Genomic DNA, 15,603 nt, shown 5'->3' on the forward strand with positions numbered 1-15,603 from the left:
ATACTCAACCTACAACTATGGGATATCAAGATCTCATGTACCCAAAGGGGAGATTTCCACGAGTTTTTACTGAGGAAGCAGGAGCATGAGGTAAGAAAGAAGAGGGATCCCCTGTCTCCTACCGGTGGGAAGCCCCTGTTCTTAGAGCTCACGTGTGTGTGTGTGGGGGGGGGGTGGAGCTGGAGGATGGGGCACTGTGTTTGTTTATACTGAGCTGTCAGGAGAGCTTAGCTGAAGGACAGGCTCCACCCCACAGCACAGTTTCCTCGCTGCCAAGGGCTCTTCGGGTGTCAGTCTCTGCCATCAATATTTTTAGCGTATGGTCTTTTGGGGCCTGAGGAACAACATCCACCTCCCGTTCCTCCCTCTGACAGCTGGCACTGCTCGAAAGAGGGCACTTCAGGTGGGTCTGACAGGCGGGAGTCTGCTTGGCTGCCAATCAGACCGCCAGTTTACAGAGAGCCCGTGTCTTGTCTCTCCCTTTCGCAGCCGGGGCCTACCGACTTCCCCTCAATTCAGATGCTAGCGACAACCGCTCCGCACAGAAATCCCAAGTGGAAAAAAAGGCTCTCGTGGATTCGCCTTCTGTGACAGTTACAGACAGCCTGAGGGGAATACCTGTCCAGGTGACACAGGAAGAGAAAAGCACCCGGAATGTAAACATCACTTTAACTGATCTTAGAACAGGCCCCAAGCCAAACCCTTCCGGACGCACCTCATGCTCTGTTGCGCCAGATGAAGTCTGATTTGGGACACAGCCAGGGAAGATGGAAGGAAGATGGAGAAAGAGTAAAGAGCTTCTTAATCAAGTCCTGCCGTGTCTGGGAAAACAAACCGGGCCGCTTGGCCGAGGTCAATGCAAGAAGTTTTAAATCGTGTTTTCCTTTTAATGATAATCAAACATGAAAACAATTGCACCTGCTACTCTCTGGACCATCCATCTAACAGGAAATGCTATCCTGCTAGCGCAGACCTGGTATAGTAAGAGTGGCCAAAGACTTGACTGACAACCTGAAGTTCCACTGGGAGGTGAGAGAGCCTCTAGGAGGTGGGGCTTAGCAGAGGAAGTTAGGTCTGTTGGGCCAGACCTTTGGGATGTTTGGGACCATGCCCTCCTTTCTTTGTTCCCTGACTGTTGTGACTCCCATTTTACAAGCAGCACTTGGCTCAACTTTAAGCTAAGTATAGAGGTTGATTGCCTTTGTGTTTCGTTGCCACGTAGACAACATTACCTGGTTAGTACCAATCAAGAAGTACTGGCTTATATATAACATATTCCTATAAGTAAAATGTCCTTTGTCCAGGCTGGTAGGGATGAAGACAGTCAAAAGGGACACTTGCTGTCCCTCACTTGGCCTTCAGTCCATTGAAACAATGGACCCCAAAGAAGTTAGAATGCCCTCAAAAACCTCATGCTGGGAGAACGGAAAGCCTAGAGTCTGGGCCAGTCACAGGGGATTTTTTTTCTACTGGAAGAAGTTTACAGATAGTCAGACCACCCTCCAGGAGAGACAGTGAGGGGTCCGTGATAGGTAGGCAGGGCCACACCTTGATCAGGACGGTAACACAAATTCTAGTTGGTCTTAATAAATCAAACCCAGAGTCAGATGGGGGTGAGAGTGGAAGATCAGAGAAGTAGTGTGGCCAGCCACCAGAGAGACCCTTTACCTCTGCCAATGCTCGGAACAAAGAGGCGCTCCTGTCCTCAGACAGTCTCAGATTGCATCCTCAGACTGCAGGGGGAGTTCTCAGACTGCAACCGTCTCCACCAAACCTCAGACTGCACTGAACTCTTATCTCCTCCTGCTTTCTGTTCCTCTCTCCGCCCAGCCATATCACTCCTGTCTCCACCTCCCTACTGCTGGAATCACCTTTGTGTGAGCTCTGTTTCTGTTTCAGACAGATTCAATCTTGTGTAGCCCAGGGTGGCCTTGAACTCACAGAGACCTTCTGCCTCTGTCTCCCGAGTCCTGGGATTAAAGATGTGTGCCACCACTGCTTGTCCTCTAGTGGCTTAGCTTTGCACTCTGATCTTCAGGCAAACTTTATCTGTTAAAAAGTATCTTTTCGAGACCAGCCTGGTCTACAAGAGCTAGTTCCAGGACAGGCTCCAAAGCTACAGAGAAACCCTGTCTCGAAAAAAAACCAAATATAAATAAATAAATAAATAAAATAATAAAAAGTATCTTTACAAGGACCACTTAGATATGCATAACCTTGGTCCTCTACTTAATCGTCCTAAAGATGGACTTGGGGGGTCACCGGATCTCTGTATTACCCCTCTTCTTAGTCTGGCCACATTGAATAAATCTCCCCTTTCTGTTTTCGCAGTTGATTTGGCTCTTTAATTAGTTTATTCATTAAATCTGGCTTTGGAGTTATAGGCTAAAAGTGGTAACAGTGTTGCCCTATAAACTTACCCAAATATATTTGGATTATATGACTTTGTGGGCATATTAAAATCATGTCATAAAAACTAGGTTGAAGAACTTGAAGCCACCAGATGGCCCTAGGATGCAGCACCCTGGCCTGGACCCCATAGAGAGGAAGGCATCTAATACATAAAAATGATGGCCCTCCTGTCATGTTATCTGACACACAGTGTGCCATCAAGGGACACACAGCTAGAGAATGCTCAGGGTTTTGGTTGAGATCAGTCACCACTGATCTCAAGTCGAATGGCTTTCCATTCATCCATCCATCCATCCATTCAACTACCCATCTACTCACCCACTCGTGTTTGCATGGTGATCACTTTACCAGTGGAGCTGGCTGCTGAGCCCCATATTTTCCTTTTATTGCAGGGAATGAGAACCAGCTCTTTCGTTATCATGCATTTACTCTCCATCCATCCACCCATCCATCCATCTGAACCCAGTCTTTATCCTTGCCTCTTGCTTCACTCAATCTGGAAGCCTGGCCCAACTCCAAACACTTCCAAGCCTGGCTCTAGGTCTCACCGTGTAGACCAGGCTGGTCTGGAACTCATAGACATCCACACGTCTCTTCCTCCTGAGTGCTGGGATAAGGCAGTGGATCACCAGGCCAGGCCTGGATTTGCTAATATCTCGTCTGAGCATCTTCTCTAATGACTCTCCCTGTATCTGCCCAGTTTAAGTGGATGTACCATTAGCATCCAGCTGTGCCTCTGCTGCCAGGGAGCCCTCTTTAAACTCCTTGGCAACGGCTGCTGTGGCCTCTTTAACCTCTCTGCAGGCACTCCATCTATATCTACATATGTGGTCATATAAAGTATACTTTATATACTGTGTGGTGTGTAATGTGTGATCTGAGAGTTAGTATTGAATATTGGTAGAAAAGAACTCATGCTTGCCAACAGCCAGCATCAAGGGAAATGGGGACCACTTGGCAAACTGTAACCAATACACCTTGAGGCTTTCTTGTTATTCAATACATTCTGATATCAGGGAAAGACACAGACATGTTTGTCTGCTTTTGTACAGCAGGCTTACAACAGAGTTAGCGAATGCTGCAGGCCAATGTTTTCTGGAGATTTCCATTGCAGTCTCCTGCTTCATGATGGCAGCCGGTCATCCCATTCCTGGAGAGAATGGCTTTATCAGAAGAAAGGACATAGCAGGCAGGCAGTTCAAACAGGAATGCCAGGATCATCAATGACCCCTCTGAGGTTGGTGGGGGATTAGAGCTCAGCACACACGGTAGCATCCATCGCTCTAAAGCGATATGGTACCTGGAGTTTGCGGTTTTGAAGCTTTGCATGCTATTTTGCATCTTGCCACCTGGAGGAGAAGGCTGGTGAGATAAAACAGCCAAGAACAAGCCAACCTGACCACGGGCTGTGAAAGGGCTGGGCTGTACATGGTCAGTATCTTTTCTCCCACAGTTCCGGGTTGGCTCAGTCAAGTCATCGTCCAAACGTTGGCGAGTGGGGAAACAGCTGGAGTCTCCACGGCTCACCTCTGATTTCTCTCCTTTTAACTCTGAGAGTCCACGTTAAGAGTATAAGAATGTGATGTTAGCATCCAGCTGCTGCAGGCCACCGAACCTTTTTCCTTTTGCCGGAACCAACAGGCACCTACTAAGACATGGCTGTGAACTGCTAGTTAACAGACTCCCAGGTGCCAGGGACTTGGCATCAAAGTGAGTGTCAGTGGCTACAAACCCTGCTTTACATCAGCTCTCCTGCTTCACACCAGCCCTCCTCTCCTGCTTCACACCAGCCCTCCTCTTCTGCTTCACACCAGCCTTCCTCTCCTGCTTCACACCAGCCCTCCTCTCCTGCTTCACACCAGCCCTCCTCTCCTGCTTCACACCAGCCCTCCTCTCCTGCTTCACACCAGCTCTCCTCTCCTACTTCATACCAGCCCTTCTGCTTCACAACAACTCTCCTCTCCTGCTTCACACCAGCCCTCCTCTCCTGCTTCACACCAGCCTTCCTCTCCTGCTTCACACCAGCCCTCCTCTCCTGCTTCATACCAGCCCTCCTCTCCTGCTTCACACCAGCTCTCATCTCCTGCTTCACACCAGCCCTCCTCTCCTGATTCACACCAGCCCTCCTCTCCTGCTTCACACCAGCCCTCCTCTCCTGATTCACACCAGTCCTCCTCTCCTAATTTATACCAGCCCTCCTCTCCTGCTTCACACCAGTCCTCCTCTCATGCTTCACACCAGCTCTCATCTCCTGCTTCACACCAGCCCTCCTCTCCTGATTCACACCAGTCCTCCTCTCCTAATTTATACCAGCCCTCCTCTCCTGCTTCACACCAGTCCTCCTCTCATGCTTCACACCAGCCCTCCTCTCCTGCTTCACACCAGCCCCCCTCCTGCTTCACACCAGCCCTCCTTTCCTGCTTTACACCAGCCCTTCTGCTTCCTGCCTGGGAACCAGTGAGCCTGGCTGCAGGTTTATGCTGTGAAGCCACTCCCAACCCCAGAGAAGTAGAAGAGATTCCCACTTCCTCCCTGTCATCCCCGACTTCCTCTCTTCAGAGCTTCTGTCATGCTGTTGTCTGTCTGTTGGATTAATAACTCATTGCCCTCTGTATTAGTTTTTTAAAACAATATTTTTTTCTGTGGCTGTAATAAAACACCACGACCGAAGCAACTTATAGAATAGAGAGTTTATTTTGGTTTATAGTTTCTGAGGGATATCAAGGAGGGAGGCAGGCAGGGCAGCGGGAGCTGGAACTCGCATTTTAAACCATGAGCATCAAGAAGTAGGTGAGGATAGGATTCAAGTTCTCAGAGTCCACCCCCAGTGGCAAACTTCCTCTAGCAAGGCTGCACCTTCTAAATGTCCCCAAACAGTGCCACCAACTGGAGAGAACTGTTCAGATGTCTGAGACTATATGAAACTTTTCTTGTTTAAACAGCCACACCCTCAACAATCCCTCTCTCTTGAACCTGCATCTGAGACTTTTCTTTCTTTCTTTCTTTCTTTCTTTCTTTCTTTCTTGTTTTTGTTTTTCGAGACAGCGTTTCTTGGTAGCTTTGGAGCCTATCCTGGAACTAGCTCTGTAGACCAGGCTGTCCTTGAACTCACAGAAATCCACCTGCCTCTGCCTCCTAAATGATGGGATTAAAGGTATGAGCCACTACCACCTGGCACATCTGGGACTTTCCAAAAATGTGCTTTCTACCCTGAACCCTGCATTCCTCCCTGTCCCCTGAAATGACAGGGCCATTGATGCCATGTAGGTTGGGCCCAGTTTCTTTTATCTTCCAAAATGAAGCTGTTCTAGGCGATTAGTGACACCACCACCACTAAAATGATAAAATAAAATAAAATAAAAGGGGATACCATGCAGCATGATTTTCAGCTCATACGACTATCACTGTGGAAAACCTTTTATTTGTTTGTTGTGTTTTATTTTTCTATCAAAGGTAGTTAGCTTGGCAAGGGCTCATATCCCCCAAGCCTTCCTTTTCCATATTGTTGTGAAGTTGATCTCCCACCAATGGGATCAGATCCAGCCACCACAGGCCTTAGGGATAAAAGACCGAGACCCTCTTGGTCATGTAAGGTTCACAGTCCAGTTTGGGTTCTGGTCTACCCATTTTACGAAAAGAAATTGCTTTGCCAAGTTACTTGCATTTTGTTCATGTGTTCCTTCGTGTGGTTCCAAGATTATTACTTCCTCATGGCACCATTAGTATCACAAGCACAGCCGTCACTGCCGTCACCAGGAGCCTTTCCCTGGTGTCTTCCCAGTGAATGGAACCCAGGTACCAGGAATAGAGCACCTGCATCCTCCTCCCCGCCTTGGGTTCCACAAGGAATCCGGAAGCCGTCTTGGGATTTGTACTTGCTGGCCTGGCATGAGCATCCCTTGGAAGGCATGTAGTTCAGATAGACGACTTCAGGCTTCTGATCCTGGAGTCTCCTGTTGAGTGGGGAGTATTTCAAGGAGCTTGGGGGTAACTCCTCATATGAATTCCAGCATGGCCTTTCCTCTTAGGCAAGCAGCATGATTGGTGTCAGCAATAACTAAGTAAAAAGGGAAGAAAAAAAAAAGATCAATTTATAAAACATTATAATGAAAAATCTGTAAGCTGCTTGTAGCTCATTTTTAAGTGGTAGTCTTCCCCTGCTATATTAAAACTAAGCCAGCACCAGCCTTTCTGTAGGTGATAAAGATCCACGAGAAGCTTGAAACTAATTGCCGCATTAAAGAGTAACACTCAAGACTAGCAAAACTTAAAGGTGCGTGAATCCCGAGTGCTGGGATTAAAGGTGTGCACCGCCACCCGGTTATGGCTGTGAGCGTCTAAAGCTTTCCCAAGGTGCCTAGACGTGCCTGATGGTTTAGCTCTCCTGGCCTTTCAGTCTCCCTCGGAATAAGCACACGTGTTCTCATTTCCACCCAACAGGGTGGTGAGTTTTCCCACCCAGCTACACCAGAAGGCGGAAGAATATGATTGATGCAATCAACGTGACGCCTTCTGAAGGCCCGAGAACCCGGTGGGGTGGGAGGCATACTGGACTCCATGATGTTTTCACTGCACTGCCCTCATCTTTGGCTTTCAATTAGCCAGGACTTACTGTCAGTCTCTTCCACAGGGACCCAAGTCCCCAAACTTAAGCAAATGGGGCTTTTATTTTAGAGATGTTGCTTGCATGATGTAAAGCTGTGTGCATTTTAAATGCTCAGTGAATTTTGACGAATGTAATGGGGCTATGGAAAACCATTCCAGTTATTTGGCCGGGCGGTGATAGCGCACGCCTTTAATCCCAGCACTCGGGAGGCAGAGGCAGGAGGATCTCTGTGAGTTCGAGGCCAGCCTGGTCTACAAGAGCTAGTTCCAGGACAGGCTCTAAAGCTACAGAGAAACCCTGTCTCGAAAAACAAAACAAAACAAAAATTCCAGTTACTGGAAAGATGGTTCAGTGGTTAAAGAACACTGATTGCTCTTGCAGAAGATCTGAGTTCAGTTCCCAGCACCTACATGGTGGCTCACAGCCATCTGTAACTCCAGTTCCAGGGGATACGATGCCCTCTTCTGGCCTCTGTGGTCACTACATGTATATGGTACAGCTGTGTACATGAAGGCACAGAATTATTAAATAATAACATTAGTAAATAATAAGTATTAAATAATTAGCATTGAATAATTAGTAAATAATGATTATTAAGTAATTATTAAATAATAATTATTAAATAATGATAATTAAAGACATGAATGAATGTGGAGTTGGATTTGCTAGGACGAAGAAAAGGTTCAGAGGGAGGGAAGGAAATAGGTGGTGGCTATGACCAAAATACATTACACGCATATATAAAACTGTCAACGGATTAACAAAAGATATTAAACCCCTCCAACACACCAAAGCACGTTCTGTATTAGAGATACAAGAACATTATTCATTGTTCAAAATTCAAATTTAATTGAGTCTCCTGTATTTTACTGAACAACTCTGTTTGCAACTTTAAAAGCAATCTCTCCCTCAGAATACTGATAACATTTGAAAAATGTGATTTTCTGAGCAGTACCATCTCCTTAGCACCTTCAATAAATCAGTGTCAAAGCCCGAGAAGACATGTTGACAGACATCGGGTCCCACTGATGCCTGTGAGCACAGCACACGGTCCTGAGCCTGGCCCCTCATTACTTAACACCAGTGTGAAGAATGTGTAGGTTGACTGGTGTGGGGATCTTGCTGTGTCTTCCAGCAAGCGTTTGCTCAAGTTCTGAGTCAGGGAATTATGTCATTTCTTGCTAGAAGTATTTGTCAATCCCTGTACACCACTTGCTGTTGCCGTTTGTCTTTCTTCGGTGGTATCCCGTCTTTGTTTCTGGAAGATATTGTGATATGTGGCAGTTGTAGGGTAAAAGGAACAACCGGAGCAGGAAACCAGCCAATGACTGAGCACCCTGACTCTGAACCCAGAGTCAGAGAAAGAAACACACCCTGGATCTGAGACCTGGGCCAGGGAAAGAAACATCTTTATCCCTGAACCCAGGACTAAAGACATGTGCCCTGGCTCAGAAACTAGTGTTAAAGAAACACACTTTGTCCATAGAATTAGAGCCGGTGAAAGAAATATGCCCTGGTCCGAAGATTAGAGTAAAAAAGCTGAAAAGGACCAGTGAGAGAAACACAGTTTGGCCGTGAAGTCAGAGCCTTCTCTGTCCCTGACCAGCTAAACGGACCAATCACTGAGCAGGGAAAAAAATTAACCAATCCCCTGACTCCCTGGGAAAACTCTGCGCCTCCCCACCCCTGCACCCAAGAAGCCCTATATAAGTCTCTCCACCCCTTCAGTTAAGTGGCAGAGGCCTCTCCCGGACTTCTTACCAAATAAATCTCTTTCTCAAGAGTCTTGGGTGACGACCTTCACCCAAGAGCAGAGCAGAAGAACCTGGCTGGGACGTCCCTTAGGGGACTGAGCTGAAAAACCTTGCTGAGAAGCTCCCTAGGGAGCCTCAGCAAGGCGGAGCAGAGCAGAAGAACCTTGCTAGGACGCTTCTTAAGTGGAGCTGAGCAAGGCTAGCGAGCAAAAGTAACAACTTTTTGCAGGAGCCCGAGGAGATTGCTACATTTCTGCAGGGGGCTTCCCCCACTGCAGCCCAGCAGCCCAGCTTCGGGTATCCTGGCTTCCTCATACTCAGGACACCTTTCCTCCAGGGCTGAGCTCCAACCTTCAGAGCTGTCCTATTGCAGCTCTAGGTATCCTGGCTTCCCGAAAAGTCAGGATATCCCAATACCATTGCTCTACCACATTTCCCTACAACAGGAACCAGGCTAGAACATGACACGTTAGAGCCAAGGACAACTTTCCATGTCAGTGGAATGGGTTGAAATACAGGCACTTCCCACTGGGAGGGGAGGAACATAGGGAGTCACGCTGACCTGGGAACACTCATGTGGATTATTATCTGGGTTTACACCTACATACGACACACTGGAAAGATTTGCACAGAGACTGGAGACCAATGTCAAGGAGTAGGCAGGGCTATGCTCTCTGAAAGCTCTGAGGGGAAGGTGTTCCATGTTTTTCCTCAGCTTCCGGAGCTGCCAGCAGCCCTCATCCTTCTCGAACTTGCAGACACATGACTCCCGTCTTGACTCCAACAATAAGTGCCATTTCTCCTCAGTGTGTCGACTTCAGCATCCCCTTAGACTCGTTTTTCATATTGGCTGAAGGATCATTATATTCTAGTATGATCCATTTGCTTTATATATGCATGTGTCTTGTCTGTATATATCTCTGTGCACCGTGCATGTGCCTGGTGCACACAGAGGGCAGAAGAGGACCTAGACCCCACAGAACTGGAGTTACAGATGGTTGTACGTCACCATGTGGATGCCAGAACCGAACCCGGGTCTCCTGCTAGAGCAGCCAGTGCTTTTATCTGCTGAGCTATCTCAGTGATTGCATCGATCTCCTCAGCCCTGGTATGATGAAGTATATCAGCAATGACCTTGGTTACAAGTAAGGTCGTATTCTGAGGTTTCATGTCTAAATTTTGGGGACACAATTGAACTAATAACCCATGGGGCACGTGTTAGGTTTGTAAGGAGCCAGGACCAAGACACCAGGATTATTTTAAAGTCTTTAAGTATTGTTATAAGGAGAAATTACTCGTTTCTTGTCAAGCGAGACTGAGGGCTTCTTAGCCAGCTAATAAGTGAGAATGCCCATCGTGACTCAGTCTATCTGGCTCACAGTCCCCCCCCCCCCCCATCAAGCTCACCTCACGCTCAGCTCCAGGCAGAGGGAAACGGTCCTCCAACAGAGGTATAGAGCTTTGGGCAGAGGCATTTGGGACCTGGTTCTGGGATGCCTGACACCAGTTTCCCTCCAGCTGCGATCACATCAGCCCACAGAACTTCCTCTCATCCCGCTTCTCCAGCGAATGTCGAATACCAGGAGGCTGCAGATGCCTTTGAACAGAGCCTGAGACAATTTCTCAAGATGCCAGAAGCGACATATTCTGAGGATGGGGTGGTAGAAGGGGTTCATTTTCTAAAGAGAGGGAAGGGACGAGGATCATAGGCCGAGGGACTCGAAGGAGGGGGTGATGATAGGAGACAGACTGGGGAGTGACATAGGCATTGGGAAAGAGGAAGTGTCCACACAGGGCACTGTCCTACACACCTGACAACAGGGCTTCCTCCTGCTTGGTACACGGAAGTGAGGCAATGTTGAAACTCCTGGCCCTCCCCCACTGCACTGCCCGATTCTGCAGGTAGCTATTCTACCCACCCCTACCCTGGGTAGTGGTGAGGGGAAGGCCAGTGAGACACAGTGTACTCAGGAATGACAGGCATTGTTGCTATTATCTGGGCATAGAAGAGACACGTGGTACAGTTCCGGACAGATCATGTTGTCGGAGCAAGGGTTCCAGGTATGGAGTAGTTCTGTAGCCCCCCACTTCACCCTCTCCTCCTACGCCGGAGTCCTGTAGAAAGAAGCAATGAATAATCCTGCAACAACTATGTAGGGCTTGCTTAAACCAGGGCATTGTAGACCTCCGGGTCAACAAAAACAAAAACATTCCCATTTAACTGTAATGTCCCTTGGGTCACACAGCTTGAGAATCCACCAGCGCCGGCACCACCAGCACCATCACCACCACCACCACCACACCCACCACCACCACCTCCACCATCACCACCATGACCACCATCACCACCATCACTACCACCACCACCACCACCACCTCCACCATCACCACCACCACCACCACCACCTCCACCATCACCACCATCACCACCACACCCACTACCACCACCACCACCATCACCACCATGACCACCATGACCACCATCACTACCACCACCACCACCACCACCTCCACCATCACCACCACACCCACCACCACCACCTCCACCATCACTACCATGACCACCATCACCACCACACCCACCACCACCACCTCCACCATCACTACCATGACCACCATCACCACCACCATCATGACTTCTTGTTGTTGCGTTTTCCTTCTTCCTCTTCCTCCTCCTTATCTCCCTTTCTTTCTGTTCCTCTCCATCCTCCTCTGCCTCTTTTTTAGGATTCATTCTTTGAGAATTTTAGTCAATGCATTTTGATCACATTCACCCCCTCAGCTCTGTCCAGCCCACCCCCTTCCCTTCTCACTCAACTTTGCACCCCTCCCCCCATGAAGAGCAATTTGTACTGACCAAAAATTCTTGGCTGTGTGGCCTTCCACTGAGCATAGTTGACTCATCCCAGGCTACATCTCCTTTTTTTTTTTTTTTTTGAGATAGAGTCTTTCTATCACCCAGGCTTCCAACTTATGATTCTCCTACCTTGGCCTTCAGCATGCTGGAATTATAAGCACACACCACCATGCCCAACTGGAAACTTCTAACTGGCAAAATCTTTGTACACAGAGGAGCTGTGTGAATGTATAAGCCATCATCAGTGCAGAGATGAGTGTATGGTTGTGTGTGTGTGGAGATGTTGCCTGAGTATGTCTGTTTTGTGTGCAAGAATTGTGTGCGTTGCGTGTATACATGGGTGCACATAGCCTACCATGTCTCCGACGTGACCCAGCTCAAAGGCCTCATACAATAGTTCTAAGGGGAGGGGCTCTGAGCAGCAGTTTTGGGCAGCTGGAATGGTAACAGAGCCATCTCCACCTCTGTCTACATCTGAGCCACGTTTCAGAATTATGGCGTCAGACCCCTAGTGAGCTGACTGATCTCACTGAAAAAGCTCCTGTGGTGGAAACTCCCTGACTCTGCAGAGCACACAGCTGGGTAACCTGGAGCGGATGTGACGGATGTGCTACTGCAGGGAAAAGCCCTTTGACAGGGCGTTCAGAACAATGGCAACTTTAGAGCAGCTCTCCGTACGTGTGGAGGGGGAAACCAGGCAACTCTTTCTGCTCTCTCCTGAAAAAGACACACAGGCAAGGAATACTGTCTCTCTCCTCACAGAGGGGCTTTTCTAGTACAAGGTTGAGGGGGTGGAGATCTAGATGGGTAAGTGGAGGGCAGCGTCTGCTCATCCCTGCAGGTAGTCTACTTTTAGAGGCGGTATTCATTCTTTACCATCTCCCTATCTGCCTCTGGTTCCTGCTCAAGAGGTGACTGACTGTCTGCCTGGAGTTCCTGCCTGCCAGGCTTCCAGATCCCAACCAGCCTCAGGGACACTCATGGGACCCACCGTCAATGTTCAACTCACAGACGGCTCTCGCGATGCTTCAGATGGGAGAAGATTCTGGACTTGGAAATGTCGTCGTCGACAGGCGGTTTTTTGTCTTTTTTAAGATGACTAGTTATTGCCTCTGACCTTGCCATCATGTCCTGGGTTTTGGTGCAATGTCTCCCCAAAGCTTACGGTTCCTACTGGGACACTCAGGGCTTACCAAGCTGCTCATTTGACTTCATGGGACCCCCATGGGTGGCATCTTGTTTACCACTCATTGGGTTTTTTGTACTTTCATCTCCATTTGGACTCCTGTCGTGGTCAAAAGGGATCATTCTCTACTGGGGGGAGGGCAATGCTTGCTGACTCTCTTGTGATTGGCTCTGGTGTGTGGCTATGATGGAGGAGGGCTTCTTGGACTTTCCTGTTGCTCTTTCTCTAGGTTGATAAGCGGCATTGGATCAATTGCTCAACCCACACTCACTCTAAAGTCTGACGGTTCTGATGTTGAGAACCGTGCTTTTCGAAAGCCGATTGTGACTGTTCCCAAGTCACAGCCGCTGTGTGAGCCCCGTTTGTCCTTATTGTTTATACTGTCTTAGTTTGGATTTCTATTGCTGCTGAGCAGGCCCCATGACCACGGCAATGTTTATCAAGGAAAACAATTAGTTGGGGTAGCTTACGTTTTCAGAGGTTTAGCCCGTTATCATCATGGGTGATATGGCAGTGTACAGGCAGACATGGGGCTAGAGAAGAAGCCAAGTGTCCTACATCTTGATGCAATAGGAAGTGGTCTGAGATACTGGGCATGATTTGAGCATATATGAGACCTCAGAGCCCACCTCCACGGTGACACACTTCCTCCAACAAGGCCATACCTACTCCAACAAAGTCATACCTCCCAATAGTGCCACTGTCTTTGGGGGCCCATTTTCTTTCAAACCACCACAGAGGGCGAATAACAGAACCTGTCTTCCTGGAGTTTTGTTCATATCAGATGAGACGCTGGATATAAAGTACTAGTTACAGTGCTTGGTGATTGCTAATTTTATTATTATTCTAATGGATGTTCTAGGACTCTGAGAGCATAATCACATCCCATTAAACGGTCAGAGTGAAGATGAAGGTAGTGGACATCCTCGGGGGTTTTGGGGGGCCAAGAATATCTCGCTCTCATTCTTGCTTGCTCTTGAGCATGGATAACTCTCTGTAAGCACCGCTAAGTGCAGGAAGGGTGGTAGAAACCTATGGGTGGGCTGGAGGCTGTGGTTCCATTAATGCCGAACCACTGTGGAGGCTACCGTATGAAGGTTAGGAAGGGTCCTCCCGTTGTGATGCGTTCAGATGTCTAGAACCTCCAGGAAAGCTCTCCATTTAATTTCCTTCCATAATCCTCTTGAGACCTGAGGGTCTTTTTCAAGAGTTTACATTCAAGCAGTGTCCCTTGGAAACCCAGAGTGACCCCTCCTTGACCTCCAAATCCAGCTTTCACAGTGAAAAGAAATACATCCATAGTGAAGTGAGGACATGTGTTCTTGAGTGCCTGATAGGACGTCGCCACAGCGCTGGGTTTGGGTTTTTAATCAAGAACATGGATTTATATTGGTCAGTGTGCTCCTCAGTTATATCCACTGCCCACACCCAGACTTCGGTTTACTAACCTGTTAAAGGAACACAGCCCCGTGACACTAATGGCAAACCTTTCATCTTGGATCTGTTAGGCTCAGGCATCCATAGATAGTGGTTCTCGAAGTTGTAGGCACATCTGCACAGCAGAGTCTCCTGAGCAATGTTAAAGAAGAAGGATGCCCGTCTCCTACCCTTAGTCTTATTGGATACATATGACATGTAACTGGGCAGGAGGGTTTTTTTTTTTAAAGCCCTCTGGGTAATTCTAATGTCTCCTGGTCTCCTGATGTGTGAGAAGAGTCATTCCCAACACGCAGGCCCTGTAGAGCAGTAACATCAATTGATCAGAAATGCAGGTCCGACCTTCTAAGTAAGAGCTGCTTCCTGTAGGATGCTACATTATACATGGGCAGAATAAAGCCTCAGTAACCCCACTCCTCCCACCCCAACGACCATCAACCTTAGGGACTTTACGCTCAACCATCTCAACAGTGCATTTGGGGACAAAGAATGGGAAAGGCTGAACCAAGATGAACTGATTTGGGGTGTGTGCACAGTAAGGTAAAATTGTGTCTTCAAGCTGACCTTGAAGGAGAATCTCCTCTCTACCATCCCATGCCTATGCATAAAACCAGATGTGTTAGGGAAGGAATGTGAGTGACAGAAAAACATCCATACATACAGCCCAATCTAACATCTGCAACAAGAGCTACCCTCTCTGTGCCGCTTAGTGCCACCTACTCCTTCTCTTACATCCCATAGCAGAAAGTCCCAAACAGTAGTTGGGACTCCCGGATATCCAGTTTTGTGACCTGTTGCTTCTGGCAGTGGATTCTGATCTTTCCTACTGCTTTGTTTTGAATCCAGTTTCCTTGCTACTCTTGCAAAGTTGGGTGGTTTTTATTTCATTCTTGAATAAAATGCAAAGAACCTAGAAACAACCAACCCTGACTCCTACCTCCTGTGCAGTGTAATCTCATAAGCAACCCACGGTCTGCAGCGAACAGGGTCCGAGGTCCGTTTCTGCAGTTAGATACCGCAAGTTCCCAGCGCCTGGGTACTCGTCTACAGTGCGGTGACAGTAATGGGACCTGAGAAATAAAGACACATTATAAAAAATAAAATGAGTATCAACTGCTCAGTGTGTGGTACATGCAGAAAATAGTCTATAGATAGCAGTGATGACGGTCGCTGCAAGAACATCCCTCTAGGATGTCAGCTTTGCTGCGTGCTCCGTGTGTGACCTCTGTTGATCTCAGCATCCTCATCTATAATGCAGGGCCACCAATAGCCTCACATGAGGTTGTTGCCAATATTAAAGCAACATGTGTGAAACCGATTGCATTTAGCTGCATTCCGTGGATGTTCCCAT

This window comes from Microtus oregoni, unplaced genomic scaffold (assembly GCF_018167655.1).
Source record: "Microtus oregoni isolate MIOR12 unplaced genomic scaffold, Mior012 000029F_ref0000214, whole genome shotgun sequence".
In the NCBI taxonomy this organism is placed as follows: domain Eukaryota; kingdom Metazoa; phylum Chordata; class Mammalia; order Rodentia; family Cricetidae; genus Microtus; species Microtus oregoni.